Raw genomic sequence first — 19531 nt, 5'->3', positions numbered from 1 at the left:
ATTATTTTAAATGAAAAAATTGCTAAAAATATTTACAAATAATAGTAAAATATTACAGTTTAATTGTGATAGACCGTGATAGACATCGATAGTTGAAAACAAATAAACTGTGGCATTCTGCTATTATTTGTAAATATTTTAGTTCATTTTCTTATAGTTGAAAACAAACTGTATTGTTAATGGATATTTAGTCAATTTCAATAAAAATTAACTTTAAGAAACTGACATTGAACAAGTGTACAGAGACCAAAATGCTAATTTAACCTTAAAAAACCTATTTATAAGCTTATTGATTAATGTTTGAGAAACTAAATTATTATAAAATTATTAGGACCTATTTTGTAACTATTTTATTTTTCATTTTATATTTTTGAAAATTAAGTCTATTTCCTCTCCAATTCTTACCATGATTTACATTTTTAGTACAATATTTAGATTTTTAGTCCAATTCCAAAATAAAAAACAACTTTTTAGAAGCTATTTTTTTAATTTCTCTAATCTGACTTAGTTTTTTAAACTATGCGTTATAAGTAGTTAACAAAAGAAAAAATTTGAAAGTAGAAGTAGTGCCTATGGATTTAATTTTCAAAAACAAAAAACTTAAAAATCAAATCATTACCAAACGAGCCTAAATATAGAATTATTAAATCAAGAGGATTAATTCATTTGAGGAGTTAAAAAAATTTGAGTTTGAAGTATAAGGCTGTTTAATCTAGGGATAGAAAGTTTGTTTTTAGGGTGCAAAAGTTTAACATGGAGTTATGACTAACTTTTATTTATTTTTATTATTGTTTTTTTTTTTGGATAATTTTTTTTGTATGTACAACACAATTAAAGCTATATTTTAACCGAAATTTTCAATACCAATAAATTTGATTTCAAATTTGATTAAGAAATTTTCATAATTTGAGATCAACTTCAAATGACCTAATTTGAATTTTATATTTTTCTAAAAATACTTGCCATAAAGTTTAGAATATGTCCAAATTTGATACAAGTAAATTTTAGGCTCTATCTAAATGGAAATGAATTCTAAGATAGATTTTGTGAAATTTAGAATTTGTAGAGAATTTGAAAATAGAAATTTGAAAACAACCGATTCAATGAAAACATAGTTGTATTCATGTTTTTAGATGTGTGTTTGATAGCCGATTAAAAATTAGATTCCAATTTAAACAATTGTTTAAAATGTATTTGATACTATACATTTATAAATTATCAAACTATTGTAGTTATTCACTAATATTTAGTTGACAATAAACTATTATTAAATTATTTATGAATATAGTTTATGTAAAACAAATTATGTAACTAGTAATATTATATAATTTATAATACATTACACAATATATATTATATTTTTTTAAAAAAATAAATTAAATTTATAACCTTGTATTTCTAAATATTTTTATCTTTATTTAATATAATTCAACATTTTAAAATATAAAACTCTAGATACAATAAAAACATAAAAATATTGTTTTTAGAAATTTTATTATTTGAATCACATATTTCAGAAACAGAATCTGAATTGTCTACCAAACTTATATTTACTAATCTTTTCAATTATTTTCATCTTTTCAAACTAAACCGTTGAATCCTTTGTTAAAATTTCAATAACAAACACCACTTTCAAATTATTATTATTATTTTAGTTTTCAAAAACTTGACTTAGGTATTTTAAAACACTCATAAAACTAGCTGAACAAAATGAAAATAGTGTTTATCTCTAGAATTAGGATTATAGGCTTCAACCACTCTCCTCTAAAAAAAAAAAAAAAAAATTCTGTTTTTAAGCTAAATTTTCAAAAACCAAAACCAAAAAGACAGGCCATAAATTCAGAGTTTTATTTGATTTTTTCCAGAGTTTCTTAAACAGATAGGAAAGCAACCTTCTGTCAAGAAAAATAGAATAACTAACTCCTTTCTAAACCTGTGTCATTCTGAGATTTTGTGTCAGTTTTTCCTTTTGTTCTCCATTCTTCTTCTTCTTCACTAAAGCAAGCCACAACTTCATTTTCATATTGCAACCCAGTCTCAAAGTTTCAATCTCTCTGAATTTTTTATCTGTTTAACAGAACAGAACAAAAGGAAGAACCACCACAGCACAAAATCAAAGAAAAGAAAAATCAACCTGAAAATCAGGATTCCAAATACAGATTTAGAAGAAAATTCCAATACCCAGATAGCTAAAAATGGAGGAAATGGATCCACAAATGATGTAGGCAACCGTTGCAGATTCTACCATGTTCTGTTTTTGCATTTGGCTTTTGATTAAGACATGCCTTTGGTAAATGGACTCACCATAGGGATGCAAAATGGGAAGATTTTCTCAGAGAGAGTTAGGCTTTTTGGGGCAAGGGCGGGAAAAAAGAATTCTCACAAGATCTCTAAATCCAAAGCTTAAGTTAGCTGAACAATTTTATAACCATTCAATCAACATCTTCTTTCAAACAAATAGGATTTGACTTGCAGGGATATTTTGGGAAAATGGGAACTAATTAATTATGGGGCAAAGGGCAGAAAAAATATTTGGACCATTTTTCAATTTGTGCATGTCATCCTTGCACAAGGGCCATATTAATCTTCTCTGTATCTTTCTGATGTCCCTAGATGGACAATATGTCATTGGTGTTCCTTAGCGATATGGAATTGGTCAAGTTTTGCAAGCAATCTGGGAGTCCTATCTACTGCCCCAAGTCAAGGCCTTTACAGCTGGAACTCACTATAAATAAATGAAAGCATGTTATAACTTATAAAGAAAACAAAGTTAATGATAAACAAATCCTCCCTTTCTAATAATATATATTATTCTCCAATCTTGAGCATGTAAACTATAAAATAAATATCAAAATGAGCTTAATTCAATTGATAAAGTGCTTGGCCTATAACTTCGAAATCAGAGATTTAATTCCCATACCTCAGAAATTGTCAAAAAAAAAAAAAAATCTATAAACTAAAGTATATATAGAAATACCTGAGAAATAAAAGAAAATAACTCAACTGACCATTCTAAGCCTAATTTTATATCGTATCAATAACAAAAAGCTATGGCTACCCAAATATTTTCATACTATTATTCTAAGAAGGATCAATTTAGATGATGGATCTTTAACGAATAACAATAAAGAAATATAAAGAAAGTTCATTCTTGAGGACTATAATGAATAGCTCGTCTTGCAAATTTTCTTTTCATAATTCCAATGAAAATCTCTTCCAAACAAGGTGTTTTTTTAATAGATGTGACGGCTCATGCTAGACTATATGCCACACATTAGAGTTATGGGACACCCCATAACATTGCTGAAAAATATATGATATTTTACTTTCTAGTTAAGTGACCACTCTGATATATGTCTATGACTTTAAAGACATCTAAATTTACAATTTAGACCTTTGGTTTAACTAGGCCAACCTATAATGATTTCCATACTTACAAAGACATTAATTCTTGAAAATTAGCTTTTTATGATTACATCGGGAATAATCCAGCAAAATGTGGATTATACAAGGTGTAATTGCAATAGCACCAGTTTTTATGTCTATTGGCTTTACCTTTTTTTTTAAAAGCATGTATGTGCAGCGGCCCTTCCCCCTTCTCATAATGTTCCCAAACTTGCTAAAGAATCAAAGTGTGAATGGCACTTTGAAGCGCTTCACGTTTAGGGTCGAGCGTGGGGAACTTCCACCAGTTTTGGAGCTAGCGGGTTCTGAATGACCTCCCTCTTACGGTTAAAAAAGTTGTTAACCATCTAAAAGAAATCCATCCATCTCGTCGAGATGGAAAATGTGTCTGATTTTAAATATATCTCTCCTCCATGAGGAATTGAATTACTCAAATCAGCTTAGCAATAATTTTAAGAAATATAAAGTAGTATCTTCCCTTCCTATTTTTCCTCTTTCAAAAACAAATATACTTCCTCCCTTAGGGTAAGAGGAAATTTGTAAGTAGTGGAATAATAAATAAACAATAGAACCCACCTACTCTAATGACTTGATAAAAAATAAAAGGGAAAAGAAAAGCTCACTTTTCTTTGAAAGGTCTGTTTTGTTTCAGTCTCATGAAATATTTGAGATGAGATAATTCATGTTGATGAATACATTTTGTAAAAAAGAACCATAAGAAAGGTCCTTTATTTAGAGAAATCGTGGTAACAGTGTTTGTCAAGCAATTTAATAAATTTGCAAGAGCAAATTGAAAGCAAATTAAGTTAGGTAGAGGGAAAAAGAACCTCACAAGATCTTTCATCCAAAACACGTTAGCTGAACAGTTTTCTAAGGATTTGAATTACAGGGGTACATTAGGAATATGATATATGACCAAGGGCAGAAGGGAGGAAAAAAAATTTGGACCATTTCTCGATTTGTGCGTGTCATCCTTGCGCAGGGGCCATGCTAATCTTCTCTGTATCGTTCCAATTTTATCGGATGTCCCCGAAGAGACGGACGTTAGTTGCACTATGTTTTATATATAGGATATCTCATTGCTGAATCTAACCGATGTGGGATTTCTCTAGGAAACACTATTGAATAAAACCAGCCTCGACCCCACATGAAATGAGCAATTAAGTAAGAAAATTACTAAAAACTAAAACCCTGAATCCCAGACACATAAACAAAATCAAATCCAATAATTATATCCTTCTTCTAATCCAACGCTCTAAGAACTTCAAACAAGCCAAACAGGTTTCGGAAATCCATCACAGGCCACTCAATTTAATTAGGAAGAACTGGAATGGAATGTTAAGAATTCAATCAGGGGGTATAACTCTGAACTGGATTCATTCCACTTCGATCATAACCTAGAACAGCTTAAGAACACAAAGAACTATTCTCATCAAAAATTCAACAAATGAGCTTCGAATTCGATGAACAAATTGCAATAACAAATGCACATGGTGGATTCAACTATTCAAGAAGAAATAAACCATATCTCGTTGCACAGAAACTAAATCAGAAAAATGAAATGCTGAAGAGAAATTCGAAAAATCAAACTCACCTTAGCTTGTTAAACTTGGCTTTCCATATTTCCATGGAAAGAATTTCCTAAACAAACCATGTTTTTGGTAGATTCCATAAATTTTCTGGAGAAAATTCGCTCGAAGATTTCCGGCGGGCACGAGACTCCGAATAATTTTATAGAGTCGCTTGTGAAATTTTAGTTAAATTGAGTAATTTATATCAATATGAATATGTATTTTTAAAAATGTAAAAATTTTACACGAAAATAAAAATTTAAACGCTTGTCATAATTTTTTTTAGATATATTTCTATGCATTTTAGAAGTAAAAGATGATAAATTAAAAGTTTTGTTTATATTTACTAAAACAAAAAACACAAACTACAAAAAAGAAATTTGATTTTGTTATTTTCAAAATTACTATCCAATATTAAAAAAGTTTCTAGAAATTAATAACAAGAAACGTGAACGATTAATGGAAGAACAAATGTTGATCATTGTTGTGTCGTGAAGAATCATTAATTTCAAAATACAATACGCTAGAATCAACTAAAAAACCATTTGCTTTGAATTAGTAATAAAGAACATGAAAGGAATTAACACTTCATCATGCAATGAAAGCATTAGATCACTTTGTCTTTATTTGGAATCAAACATAAATAAAAGGATTAAGCAAATTACATAACTCAACTATTAAGGAGATTGACGGTTTTTTTTTTTTTAGTTGTGCTCGAGCTCTATGAAGACAAATATCCATCTTCATCTTTTCCATAAGATCTTCTTTGTTATGACTCATAACAGGGATAAAGGCTTGTGAGAGCTTATTTGAAAGAAGAAAGAATTTGGAAATTTGATAGAGAACCCTTCTTTGTGAATTTGGAGAATTTTGCAAATCAACATTCTTGGGTTCTTATCAATAACCCTTTCCAACCTTATAAAAATTCTATTTCTAGTGGCCTATAGGCCATTCTTAATTATAATATATTTATATTTTAATATCTTATATTAAAATATAAATATATTAAATTATTTGAATCAAATTCAAATATTTTGATTATATATATATATATATATAAAAGCTTATTTTTAGATGAGAGGTTTATAAGTTTAATTTTCAAGAACTAAAAACAAAAAACCAAATGGTCACCAAACGAGACTTTAATTAATCAATAACCATAGGTCACTTTGCTATAGACGAATAGTTGCACTCTTATGCATCCTAGAACAAGTTGAATCCATGTATATAATCATTACAAACAAGTCGATTTTTCATGAGTTGCTTGTAATTATAGTTGTGTAAAACATCTGTAATTATATCTTGAACCTTAAATACCACGAATCCTTTAATAAACAATATATTTATGATCCAACCATAAACCAAGTATCTCCTGAGCTAGTGAAAGAGTGAGACCTCATTTTTCATCCCAAAATTGGCACGTAAGAATATTACTCATCTACTTATCCTATATGAGAATGAGTGAATTCCATATTGTGAAATTACGTTTGGTTAAGTCCCTCAATTGGTAGGCCTATTGCATCGACTACTAGAATCATTCTCACCTATGCAAATTAAATGGCGAACCCTCACATCCAAGAATTCATAGATCACTCAAAAGGTGTTTGGCCCACCAATTTCATTAATTGGTATTAAACATCTCATCTTCAATAGTAAACACTATTGAAATTTGCACATTTATGAAGGAACTCCATCTTTAACTCTTTCTCTATTTTGCACATATATTGAGGGATTTCATCTTGCAACTCTACACCTCAAACACAAACTTCACAACTCCAACACATTAACTTTGGCCTTTATAACTCAATTTGGTGTCCCAAACACCCTTTCAGAGTTGAGATCGAGTCACATATGATCATTAGATGAAATATTACTCTCAAATTAAAAAGAGATTAAATATTTTCTTATTCAAAATATCCCCACTCACATCTCTCCACATGAATGATTTGGATCAAATTGCTTGTAACAATTACAAAGTGGGTCATATTTATAGTGTCATAAGGATAAGACACCCAACCTTATCCACATATTATAGATCCTTTATGTTATTTCTTGAAAATAATCCACCCATATATCGTTCACATTTTGTTCAATATTACATTTAATAATCTTGGATATTAACTAAAATGAATATTATAATATTATATATAAAATAATCAAATTAAATAATTATTAAATAATAAATTAATTACGAGATTTTAGGACAAAAAAATCCGAGTAGAACAAAAAAACAAAGAAGAAGATGACCAATTTGAAGAGAGGAAAGATTCCACTACGACTGCAACCACATATTGCAAGCTTACAAAGAAGCTTTGGGAACATTTTGAAATTTATGTCATTGAAACATGTTTAACTTTTGAATAGACTCTAACATGTTTAACTATCATAATTAGATTTCTGCAACATTTTGAAACATGTTTAACATTTGAATAGACTCTAATATTTTAAAATAAAAAATATATCATATTTCATTTTTTAAAACATTAACAATTATATTATCTCTCATTAATAATTTTCAAATTATTTAAATCGACATCATTTATAAATTTGGTTATTTCAAACGAATGTTTTCTTCATTTTAGGAGTTGTCATTTATTTTCTATTATATTCTTAGTTAAAAATCGATCATCTCTCTATTGAGATCTTGAGTATATGTCATTGTCAAATATATTGATAATATACTGAAAAATATAAATATACATTGTATATACCATGGTTCATTTTCTTGGTGCATTTACAAAGATACTGAAAAATATAAATATACATCACATTTATTGTTCAGTATATTAGACGATATATTATACAAATTGTCATGCATTTATCAAATATACCCTAATTTATATCTAGAAATTTCAAATAAATAATACAATATATATCAAATATACCTTATTTTCTTCTTTGAAACTTTTTGTCGATTCTAACTTTCATTGATTTAAGCTATATATGTAGAAGACCCTAAATTTTATTTAGTCGGGTGTTAAAAAGAGTATGTATAAGTTTAGTTTTCAAAAATCAAAATATAGTTATGAAAGCCATAAGTTCTAATTCTCTAAAGTTGGAAGTTTTATTTTTTTTTTTTCAAAGTTTCTTTAACAGATGGGAAAGCAACCTTTTGTCAAGAAAAATAGAATAACTAACTCCTTTCTGACATCTGTTCTTGTAAGATTTTGTGTCACTTTTTCCTTTTGTTCTCCATTCTTCTTCTTCACTAAAACAAGCCACAACTTCATTTTCATTTTGCAACCCAATCTCAAAGTTTCAATCTCTCTGAATTTTTCCCTGTTTACAATGACAGAACAGAAGGAAGAAGAAGAAAAACCTGCATCACTCTTCTCCATTACAACTTCCCCAATACAATAACAACCACAGCACAAAAGCAAAGCAAAGAAAAACCAAACTGAAAGTCAAGCTTTCAAACACAGATTCAGAAGAAAATTCCAATACCCAGAAGCTGAAAATGAAGGAAATGGATCCAAATGATCTGAGCAACTGTTGCAGATTCTACCCTGTTCTGTTTTTGCATCTGCCTTCTGATTATGATATGCCTTTGCTAAGCTGTATCGTTCCAATTTTATTGGATGTCCTCAAAGGGATGATATTATAACTACTCTAAGCTGTATATATAGGATATATAATTGGTGTTCCTTACAGATGTGGGATTGGTCAAGTTTTGCGCCCCAGGTCAAGCCCCTTTAAGCTGGAACACACTATAAATAAATGAAAGCATGTTATATAGAAAACAAAGTATCTGAGAACTAGGAGAAAATAACTCCAGCAGGCCATTTTAAGCCTAGTTTCATATCTTATCAATAACAGAAAGCTACCTCTACCCAAATACTTTCATACCATTATTCTGAGAAGGATCAATTTAAATGATGATCTTTTAACAAATAAAATAAAGAATATAAACAAAGCTCATTGTTGAGGACTATACTCAACCGCTTATCTTGCGCGCACGCGTGCGCGCACACACATATATATATATATATATTTTATAGTGAAGGTTCATGCTAGAGTATATGCCACAAGAATAGTGTCATAGGACAACCCATAACATTTGATGCTGAAAAACATATGATATTTTACTTTCTAGGTAAGTGACCACCATGATATATGCATGACTTTAAATACATCTAAATTTATAATTTACACATTTACACCTTTGGTTTAGCTAAGCCAACCTATAATGATTCCCAGATTTATAGACACAATATTGAAAGTGAATTATTTCCTTATAACACTATATTTTTGTTGGAATAAAGTGTATGCGACTCTTTATTTAGGGGCATATCCTTTCAATTCCATGAGTTGTATTTTTTCATGAATGAATATGTATTTTCAAGTATTAACCAACTTGAAGAAGAGATATGACTATCCAAATGACCATGAATTAGTCTATAAATATGTCTCTTCTCTAAATTGGAACTTCACTTTTTCATAAGCACTTTTCTCCTATAAAACTTATTTCCTTTTTATAAATTCGTTCTAGTTCAGTTTATTCCACAAAATAGAGATCGTTGGATCTTGTGGGATGAGGTGTAGCTTCCATTAGAAAGGTTATTTGTTCTATCCTGGAAAACAATTATTCTTGAAATTCAGGAACTAGAGTGAGCAAAATTGTATTAATGCGTCAACATGAATTTGTTGGGCTCATATCTCTCATTTATACAAGGTTATGTATTTTATGATATTATGTGAAATTATTCTTATAACAGATTTTAGATATTTCTCTTTCACCATGAGGAATTGAATTACTTAAATCAACCTAGCAATAATATAAAAAATACTAAAGGGGTGTTTGGGGCAAATACTATTATAAGACTACTATAACCACCTCTTGGTACAATAAATACTATTTCAAAACTCCTATTTGCTACAGTTTTTACTATTTTACATTAATCATTTTTCTATATTCTCCTCAAACTAAAATAGTATACACCTCAAACACAAACTATTATAACCCAAACTAAAATAATCTATACCCAAACACAAACTATTATAACCCAATTATAATAACCTGGACTATAACAACCAACTCCTTGCTCCAAAAGCCTCCCATGTAGTTTCTTCCCATCCTATTTTTTCTCTTCCAAACACAAATATACTTCCTCTCTAATGGGTAAGAGAAAATTTGTATGTAGTAGAATAATGAATAAACAATAGAACCCTGCTTTAATAACTTGGAGAGGGAAAAATAAGGAAAAAGAAAAGTTCACTTTTCCCTGAAAGATCTGTTTCAGTCTCAGTAAATTTTTTAGATGAGATATATTTTGGAGAAAAGAAGCATTAGGAATGTTGAGCAATTTAATAAATTTGCAAGAGCAAACTGAAAGCAAATTAAGTTAGTTGAGGAAAAAAGTCTCACAAGATCTCTCATCCAAAACATGAAGTTAGCTGAACAATTTTATAACCATTTTAATCAACAGGGTTATCTTGAGAATATGATATAAGACTAAAAGGCAAAAAGGGACAATTCTATAACCATAGGACCAAAGGGCAAAAAGGGAAAAACAATTTGGACCATTTCTCGATTTGTGAATATCATCCTAGCACAGGGTCATGCTAATCTTCTCTGTATCGTTCCAATTTTATTGGATGTCCCCAAAGAAATCACATGGTTCCAAGCTACAGGAATAATTTCATACCATTATTCTGAATTAGATCAAACTGAAAGGTTATGAGACAACCCTGTAACATTTGATGTATGAAAAACATAAGATATTTTACTTTGGTGACTTCATAGTCAACTAAATTTACAATATTTCTCTTTAATTTAGCTAGCCGAACCTATCTTGGTTCCCAAGTCTACGCTGAGGTTAAATCCTACTTCGGTCTTTAAACTTCTAAATTTTTTCTATTTCGGTCACTAAACATTTAAAATTTTCCATTTTAGTCGTTGAACTTTCAAAGTTATTCTATTTTGATCCCTAATCTTTTAAAATGTCTATATTAGTTCATGAACTTTCAAAAAATAACTATCTTGATCTTATTTTTGTTTTAACTTTAGTAAATTAATGTGTTGTTTAAACTTTCAAATATTTGTACTAGCATGTTAATACAAACATATGATTTCAAGCCAAATACAATAGAACATCGGACAAAACATATTTAAGATAGATAAGTAGAATAGAAGAACCTAAATGATCTCTTTTTTCCTTAAAGTTTAGAGACTAAAATAGACAAAAGTTCACATACAAAAATCCAACAATCTTTAAAGTTAAATGATTAAAAAGATCATTTTAGAAGTTTAGAGATTAAGATATGACAAATTTAAAAGTTTAAAGACTAAAATAAGATTTAAACCTTAACACCGCCAATTATTGAAAGTGAGTTAAAAACAATCTTAAAAGTTAAATGATTAAAAGGGTCATTTTAGAAGTTTAGAGACTAAGATATAATAATTTAAAAGTTTAAAGACTAAAATAAAACTAAATACTAAAATATGATTAAAAGGGTCATTTTAGAAGTTTAGAGACTAAGATATAATAATTTAAAAGTTTAAAGACTAAAATAAGATTTAAACCTTAGCACCGCCAATTATTGAAAGCGAGTTATAAAGTGGAGGGTGAGAAAAAAATTTGGACCATTTCTCGATTTGTGCGTGTCATTATTGAAAGCGAGTTATAAAGTGGAGGGTGAGAAAAAAATAAAATTTGGACCATTTCTCGATTTGTGCGTGTCATTATTGAAAGCGAGTTATAAAGTGGAGGGTGAGAAAAAAATTTGGACCATTTCTCGATTTGTGCGTGTCATCCTTGCGCAGGGGCCATGCTAATCTTCTCTGTATCGTTCCAATTTTATCGGATGTCCCCAAAGGGACGGTTTTCGGCATCCAGTATGCTGTATATATAGGATATCTCATTGGCGTAGCTAAGCGATGTGGGAATCCTCTTCAAAGCCCCAAATATTTATTGGGTATTGAATAAAGGTATCCCCAAACCCCACATGAAAAATGAGTAAAATAAAGTTAGAAAAGTGCACAAACAGAACCCTTCCAACCCCAAACAAACTCTCATAACATCAAATAAACCAAAAGGGGTTCAGAAATTCCTCAAATAAAACCCTTTCAGTTTCAGGGGCCATTTGATTTTGGATGAACTTGATTTCATTCAATCACAGAAATTCAATCGATTTGAAACAATGAACTACTATGAACTCGAATCGACTTCCCAATAATTACTGAAACGGGTTATAAGAACATGAACAGAAAGGAGCATTCTGTTGGGTAGTTTAGTTCAAGAACAAAGGGATATGTAATAAATAGCACAGAAAGTGGAAGAAATTAAATGCGAAAGAGGAATTTGAAAGAAGCAGCTTACCTTAAACCTTGAGGTTGGGGTTAACGAAATCCCCATGTGAAAGACAGAGAGAAAGCTACAAAACAGTACAAATGGAGAAGACGACGGCCATGAGAGCAGCAGCTACGTGGCATTGCAATTACACCAAGAAGCTTCTCGACCAAAACAAAAAACAAACTTAAAATATTATTTTGGTCTTTTTACCATCATTAGCACTTTTAACGATAATATTTAACTATACCAACCTTTTTATAGAATTTTAAATATAATAAAATCTATTATTCAAATATAATAAAATCTATCAGACTTTTATTAAAATTTATCTGTTAATATTTTAAATCTGATTATTTGCAACGATCGCTTGTTCAAATATAGCCGTTATACTGTTCCATTTTAATCCATGTACTTTTAAGTTGAAAAGTTATGAAATATGATCTTTAAATGCATTTTAGGGTTGGTAATGGAATAGGGACGGGACGGAGGAAGATTCCCCATCCCCTGTCCCTACCTCATTTCTCATTTTGGAGAGTCGGGATCGGAGTCGGACCCATTCGAGGCTTAGGACCCCCGTGAAAAGTCGATACGTTGAAAGAATTCCATTTTTTTGAAAAAAAAATTTACTATAGTAACTACCACTCTCATTCATAATTTAACACATCATTCATAATTTAACATAACATGTTATTAAATGAAATATATTAATTTATGATTTAACACCTCCTTCATAATTTAACACGTTATTAAATGATATATTAATTTATTTTATGGACCCCAAGTAATTCTTAAATGATGCTTTCATGGCAAGCCTTGGATTTAGGAAATATGAACAATGCTACCCTGGGAAGCAATGAATTGGAACTTTTTCTCATTTTTCTTTTTTAATTAAAAAAAAAATTATAATATCCGTTTTTCCTTGTGAATTTTTTTGTTTTGTTGTTTACTTTCTATTAGTGTTTATTAAAACTAAAAATTGTTTTGAAGACTCAAAATATTAGAAAATTTATTTTTGTTTTTAGAATTTGAAAAATAAATTAATATTTTTTTTTTAAAAGATATAAAAACCATAATATGAAAATTGCAAGAAAACAAACTTGAATTTCAAAAAATAGAAAACTAAAGACCCAATTGTTATCGAATAAGCCTAAATTATTGTTTTACTAACATATTTAAACATGTGCTTACACCATTCACATGTTACAAGAAAAATGAATTTCAATTCATTACATAATAAAAAAAAAATTTCAAGTGGTACGAGACACTTGAATAATTTGTATCGATTTTAATCCTAATCTTTTAATTTAATCAAGTTAAATCTACTATTGATCAAATTTTATCAATTTTAACTCTAAACTTTCAATTTCATAAATTTAAACTTCCAACTTGGTAGATTGTATCAATTCTAACCATGACTTTCCAATTCACCAATTTAAATCTTAAGTTTAAATAAGTGTTTCAATTTACAACCTTGGCTCGGTTAAGTTTCCAATTCAATCACGTAAGAAATTTTTTTCTTGTAGAGTCAAGTGCCACTTTATGATAGATACTTGTTTGTTTGTTTTTTTTTTTTTTTTTTTTTGAGAAATTTTCAAAAATAACATGTTGAAGTATTCATCTTACAAAACGGGTTTAAATAGTTTTTCTCGATCTATATCGAACAAGATTGACCATCGACGTATAGTTAAAAATTAACTTTTTTTTTTCTAACTTATCAATGTTTTGGCGTATTTGGCATTTTCCCATACACCTTGACATATTAAACACAGAGCTTCTACTCTTTTTTCGAAAATTTATGTAATCTACCAAATTTTATACCAAATCTTATATACTTTTAAATTTTCTCCAAATTGATTTTCTTTACCAAATATCATATCAAATCTTACCTAATTTTTAAATCTTTAGCCTAATTTCTATTTCCAAATCAATTTACCAATTATCCAAATGATTTTTTAAATAGATCTCAAGTGATTGATTTTATTTTTAAAATTTTGGAAAATATTAAAATAATTTTAAAAAATTAGGTAAGATAGGAGAAATATATAAATTCTCGATATTAATCTCGAGCAAATTAACATTGAGATCAATGAATTTTCGGGCAGATTAATACCAAGATTTTATATATTTTTCTTATCTTACTTTTTTTTTTTTGTAAAATTTAATTTTTTTTTTCCAAAATTTAAAAATCAAAATGCAATCATCCATCTAAAAAAAATCTAATCAGTAAATTCATTTGAAAATTTAGCCATGTATAGAATTGTGATGTAACGACCTGACTCCCTAGGACTCAAGATAGGCCATTATTACATACATATATGCATGCATGAAATTTAAAAAGACATAACTTAATAGAATCAAATAAAAAATGTAAATTAAGAGATTTCATTAAAACTAAATAATTAAAATACTCTGCGCACTAAATAATCTTGTCAGTCATGTCTTTGCAAAGACAACAAGATTTGAAGAATAGCCTCGACGTCATCCCAATGAAAGGATGACCACATCATATCAACATTCCAGCCACCTCTATTGTCCATAAGGCCAACCAGATTAAGGTGCTTCATCTCTTGTGACACCATAATAGAAAAACAACTATCTGTTGGGGTTGATGCCCTAAAGTCTCGTGTCCTATAGTTTGTACGAATGTTTGTGTTGTATAATATATGATATTTTACTTCATATCTTGTATTTTGCTCAGTTGCATGTTTTATTTGCTTTACCACAAACCAATAAACATAAAATCCTTGGTTATCTGTATGTAACTTAAGCATGTATGTGGTGACATACAACTGGATCATGTCTTGAGTGACAACCAAAATGGTCTGTAGTATATGGATATAGGAGGGAAACCTTATATTGATAACGCTACGGATGCGGCCTACTTTGTGGAATTGTCACAAGTGTTTTGACTTGTCACAGATGGTCTGATCTTGATCATTCGTGTTAGGGACATGCAAGCGGGGGCGTCCTATACAAAGAGTTTGTATAAGACATGACCACAAAGTGTTAACGTCTCGTTATATACCACCGTTCATGATAGAGACTTCACTGCACTAGGATGACCATAGGTAACATGACCTCAATCTTGAGTGAGTTGGGAACTCCTGCTATTGAGGGCGGTCCTTTGATTTGTATGGGTGTGAGTGGCCAGGTCGCCGATTCAAACCTACCATTTTGGGGATTTGTCTGATTTGGGAGTTGGGAACTCAACTACACAAAATGGAATTCACTCTTTCCCCGAAGTAGAGATAAGTAGATAGATAACTCCCTTAAGGGCTGATTCCAGGGCTTGAACGATGTGGTGCCACACACCTTCTCTTGGCCCGAGAAATGTTCATACATAGTTGGACTATGTTGTATTGTTCATTAGAGGAATCAGTGGTACTTAAGGAATGAGATGTAACTACAAGGGCAAAACGGTAAATTGACTTAGCTGTACTTACGAGCATATGTGAAGGGTTATCATACTCATGATTGGTTATCCGATGGATATAGAAATATATTTGTGGTAAGAAGAGTTCAACTGTTGGTCTTTAGTGAAATGTCTGACAGTTAACGAATGGTGGATCTCGTGACTAAAGAGTTTAGTCAACTATTCACGGACCGTTGGAGCTTCGAGCCACAGGTCCATTAGGTCCCCTGGGTAGCTTGGATAAAGTCGAGAATCAGTACTTGGGTTAATTTGAAATGTTCAAATTGACAAGAGGAAGTTCGATTATATATGATATAATTGAAATGGTTAATTATGTACGAGATACTTTATTTTGGAGAAAATTAGATATAAATATGATTTATATCAAATAGAGGAAAAATTACTATAGTAGATATGTGATATCAAACTATAGGGTAAGAATATAATATGATTATATTTATTAATTATTAAATTGGTTAATTATATGATAATTGGTCTGAAATTCCTCTCGGACGTGCGTTAGTGGGAGCAACCCCTTCGGTTATGGTAACCGAAGAATAAAATGAAAATCAGTTTCATTTTACAAGAGTTCGAAAAATTTGGGCATCGATGTGGAAACGTAAACGATCTCATAAGTCGAGAGCCTATACGATAGTCGCTCAGTGCCTAAACGATCGCACACCTCGCGCCTAAACGATCGCACCGAGTCCTTAAACGATCGCTTATCTTTCCTAAATGATCGCATTGTATGTCGTGTTTTTCTAAACAATCGTCCACCTTTTACTAAACGATCGCTTAGTAAAACCTACACGATCGTGTAACTTCTTCTAAACGATAAGTACTTAGCTATACGATAGCTTCCTTTTCTCTCCCACTTACTTATCGTCTACACGATTAGTTCATTCTCCAACCTCTACCAAACTCACCAAAGACCACACTTTGGGTTCTCACTCCGAGAATACCAAGGGCTTCATTTTGGTGGTGTCGTCCCCGCTACGTTCATTTGTTCGTGATTGATCGTGCTGCTGCAGATGATGCATTTGCTGGGCGATAGAGTACGAGTGGAGGTTCTGCCATTGCATCTGAGTTCTAAAGCTTGAAAAGGGTCTTCAACTGGTATGAGAACTCTTTCCCTTATTCTTTAGTGTTCAAAGCATGCCGTTAATTACTGTTTATTTGCATAATTGTATGTTAGAATGTATATGTTGTATTTCGGTCACGGTGAAATCGAAAAGATCCGAACGCGCTCATGAATGCTCTTCGTCAAGAGATCCTTCAATTGGTATCAGAGCCAGGTTCTAATATTCCAATTTCATTGTTGCAAAGAATTTCATATACATTCTTGGTGGATGCTCTTCGTCAAGAGATCCTTCAATTAGCATAATCCTGCATTCTTTGCCGGAGAGTTTCCTACACTTTGTTAGCAATGTGATTCTTAACAAAGTGAAATATAACCTTACAACTCTCATCAACGAGTTGTAAACCTACCAATGTTTACTGAAAAGTAAGGATAGGAAGAAGGGTGAGGCAAATGTTGCTTCATCCTCTAGGACGTTCCGTAGAGGTTCGACCTCAGGAACGAAGTCTGCACCTTCTACTTCTAACTCTGCCAAGGGGAAGAAGAAGAAGGGTGGTAAGGGAAAAAGGAAGGCGCCTGCTAACCCACCGACTGTCGCCCCAAGAAGGCATCCACCAGTTGAAAAGGGAAAGTGTTCCCACTGCAACCAAGATGGACACTAGAAAAGGAACTATCCTTGCTATCTAAACGAGAAGAAAGCAGTCAAGGCTAAGGCCAAGGCCGATAAAGGTAAATATGATTTACTTGTACTTGAAACTTGTTTAGTGGAAAATGATGATTCTGCCTAGATAACTGATTCGGGTGCCACTAACCACGTTTGTTCTTATTTTCAAGGGATTAGATCTTGACGACATTTGGAGATTGGTGAGATGACGATGCGAGTAGGCATCGACACGTCGTCTCAGCTGTGGCAGTAGGAGGGCTCCAATTAGCTTTACAGAATAGGTTTCTTGTTTTGAATGATGTATATATTATTCCCAAACTAAAGAGAAACCTTATTTCTGTAAAGTGTTTATTGCAATGTAAATATACTATCTCTTTTAATGTGGATAAAGCGTTTATTAATAAAGATGGTGTTTTTATTTGTACTGCAAATCTAGAATCAAATTTATATGTGCTAAGGCCATTAGCCATTAATTCCCTCCATGATATTGAATTGTTTAGAACTACCATAACTCAATCAAAACGTCGACGTATTTCTCCAAAAGAAAATTCCCAACTTTGGCATCTACGTTTAGGGCACATCAATCTCAACAGGATTGAGAGATTGGTGAAGAATGAACTTCTAAGTAAGTTAGAAGAAAATTCTTTACCAGTGTATGAGTCTTGCCTTGAAGGTAAGATGACTAAACGACCTTTTACTGGAAAAGGTTATAGAGCCAAAGGGCCTCTTGAGTTAGTACATTCTGACCTTTGTGGTCCTATAAATGTGCGAGCCCCTGGTGGTTATGAGTATTTTATCAGTTTTACTGATGATTACTCCAGGTATGTGTATATTTATCTTATCCAACGAAAGTATGAATCCTTTGAAAAGTTCAAAGAGTTCAAGGCTGAAGTTGAAAATGCATTGGATAGATGGATTAAAACACTTCGATCGAATCGAGGTGGAGAGTTTTTGGACTCAGCATTCCAGGACTATTTGATAGAATATGGAATCGTTTCTCAACTCTCAACGCCGAGTATACCTCAACAAAATGGTGTAGCGGAGAGGAGAAATAGGACTTTGTTAGACATGGTTCGCTCGATGATGAGTTACGCTTTCTTACTGAACTCGTTTTGGGGTTTCGCAGTGGAGACTATGATATACATACTCAACCGTGTTCCCTCTAAGAGTGTTGCGAGAACACCTCTGGAGTTGTGGAACAGGCATAAAGCTATACGTCACTTCCGCATTTGGGGTTGCCCTGCACATGTGCTTGAGGCTAATCCCAAGAAGTTGGAACCACGATCGAGGTTATGCCTCTTTGTAGGCTACCTCAAAGGTACACGAGGGGGTTATTTTTATGATCCGATGGAAAATAAGGTGTTTGTTTCAACGAACGCTACTTTCCTAGAGGAGGATCATATAAGGGAACACAGTCCACGAAGTAAAGCATGTTGCGTGAGCTTTCCAATGCAACTACTGAAACTTCAATAAGAGTTGTTGAAGAGCTTGCTATATCAGCGAGAGTTGTTTATGGGAGTTCATCTAGTAGGTCGGTTCCACCTTAAGAGTTGAGGGAACCTCGACGTAGTGAAAGGGTTGCGAACCCACCCGTTCGCTATCTAGGTTTCACGGAAATCCTTGCTATGATAGCATATGACAATGTTAAGGATCCGTTGTCTTATCAGAAGGCAATGGAGGATGTTGATCGGGATGAATCGATCAAGGCCATGGATCTCGAGATGGAGTTAATGTACTTCAACTCAGTATGGGATCTTGTAGATCAGCCTGATGGGGTAAGACCTATAGGTTGTAAATGGATCTATAAGTGCAAACGGGGTGCTGATGGGAAGGTATAGACTTTCAAGGCTCGACTTGTGGCAACAGATTATACCTAGGTAGAGGGAGTCGACTATGAGGAGATTTTCTCGCCTACTGCTATGTTAAAGTCGATCCGCATCCTTCTATCCATTACAACTTATTATAATTATAAGATCTGGCAAATGGATGTCAAGACGGCCTTTCTGAATGGCAATCTTGAGGAGACCATTTACATGGTGCAATCCTAGGGATTCATAGCCCAAGGTCAAGAGAAAAAGGTTTCCAAACTGAATCGATCCATTTATGGAC

At 31.7% G+C, this 19531-nt stretch overlaps 1 long non-coding RNA gene and 4 other non-coding genes across 5 annotated transcripts; all 5 read right to left on the bottom strand.

Annotated features, from left to right (window-relative positions):
- Positions 1-1816: 1816 nt before the first annotated feature.
- On the bottom strand, positions 1817-5144 carry LOC120074215 (uncharacterized). The gene is made up of 3 exons (XR_005480923.2): positions 5000-5144; positions 2182-2725; positions 1817-2067 (listed from the first exon to the last, which is right to left on the bottom strand). It is a non-coding gene; the product is annotated as an uncharacterized LOC120074215 (long non-coding RNA).
- LOC120074850 (U6 spliceosomal RNA) lies at positions 2527-2628 on the bottom strand. Its single transcript, XR_005481128.1, has one exon. It is a non-coding gene; the product is annotated as a U6 spliceosomal RNA (small nuclear RNA).
- Positions 4342-4444, bottom strand: LOC120074843 (U6 spliceosomal RNA). Its single transcript, XR_005481121.1, has one exon. It is a non-coding gene; the product is annotated as a U6 spliceosomal RNA (small nuclear RNA).
- A 5341-nt stretch (positions 5145-10485) lies between the features above and the next one.
- Positions 10486-10587, bottom strand: LOC120074844 (U6 spliceosomal RNA). Its single transcript, XR_005481122.1, has one exon. It is a non-coding gene; the product is annotated as a U6 spliceosomal RNA (small nuclear RNA).
- A 1106-nt stretch (positions 10588-11693) lies between these two features.
- Positions 11694-11796, bottom strand: LOC120074842 (U6 spliceosomal RNA). Its single transcript, XR_005481120.2, has one exon. It is a non-coding gene; the product is annotated as a U6 spliceosomal RNA (small nuclear RNA).
- Positions 11797-19531: the final 7735 nt, after the last annotated feature.

This window comes from Benincasa hispida, chromosome 3 (assembly GCF_027475165.1).
Source record: "Benincasa hispida cultivar pf3 chromosome 3, pf3_genome.v1.1, whole genome shotgun sequence".
NCBI classification, from domain to species: Eukaryota; Viridiplantae; Streptophyta; class Magnoliopsida; order Cucurbitales; family Cucurbitaceae; genus Benincasa; species Benincasa hispida.
This window is presented reverse-complemented; position numbering and strand designations above follow the sequence as displayed.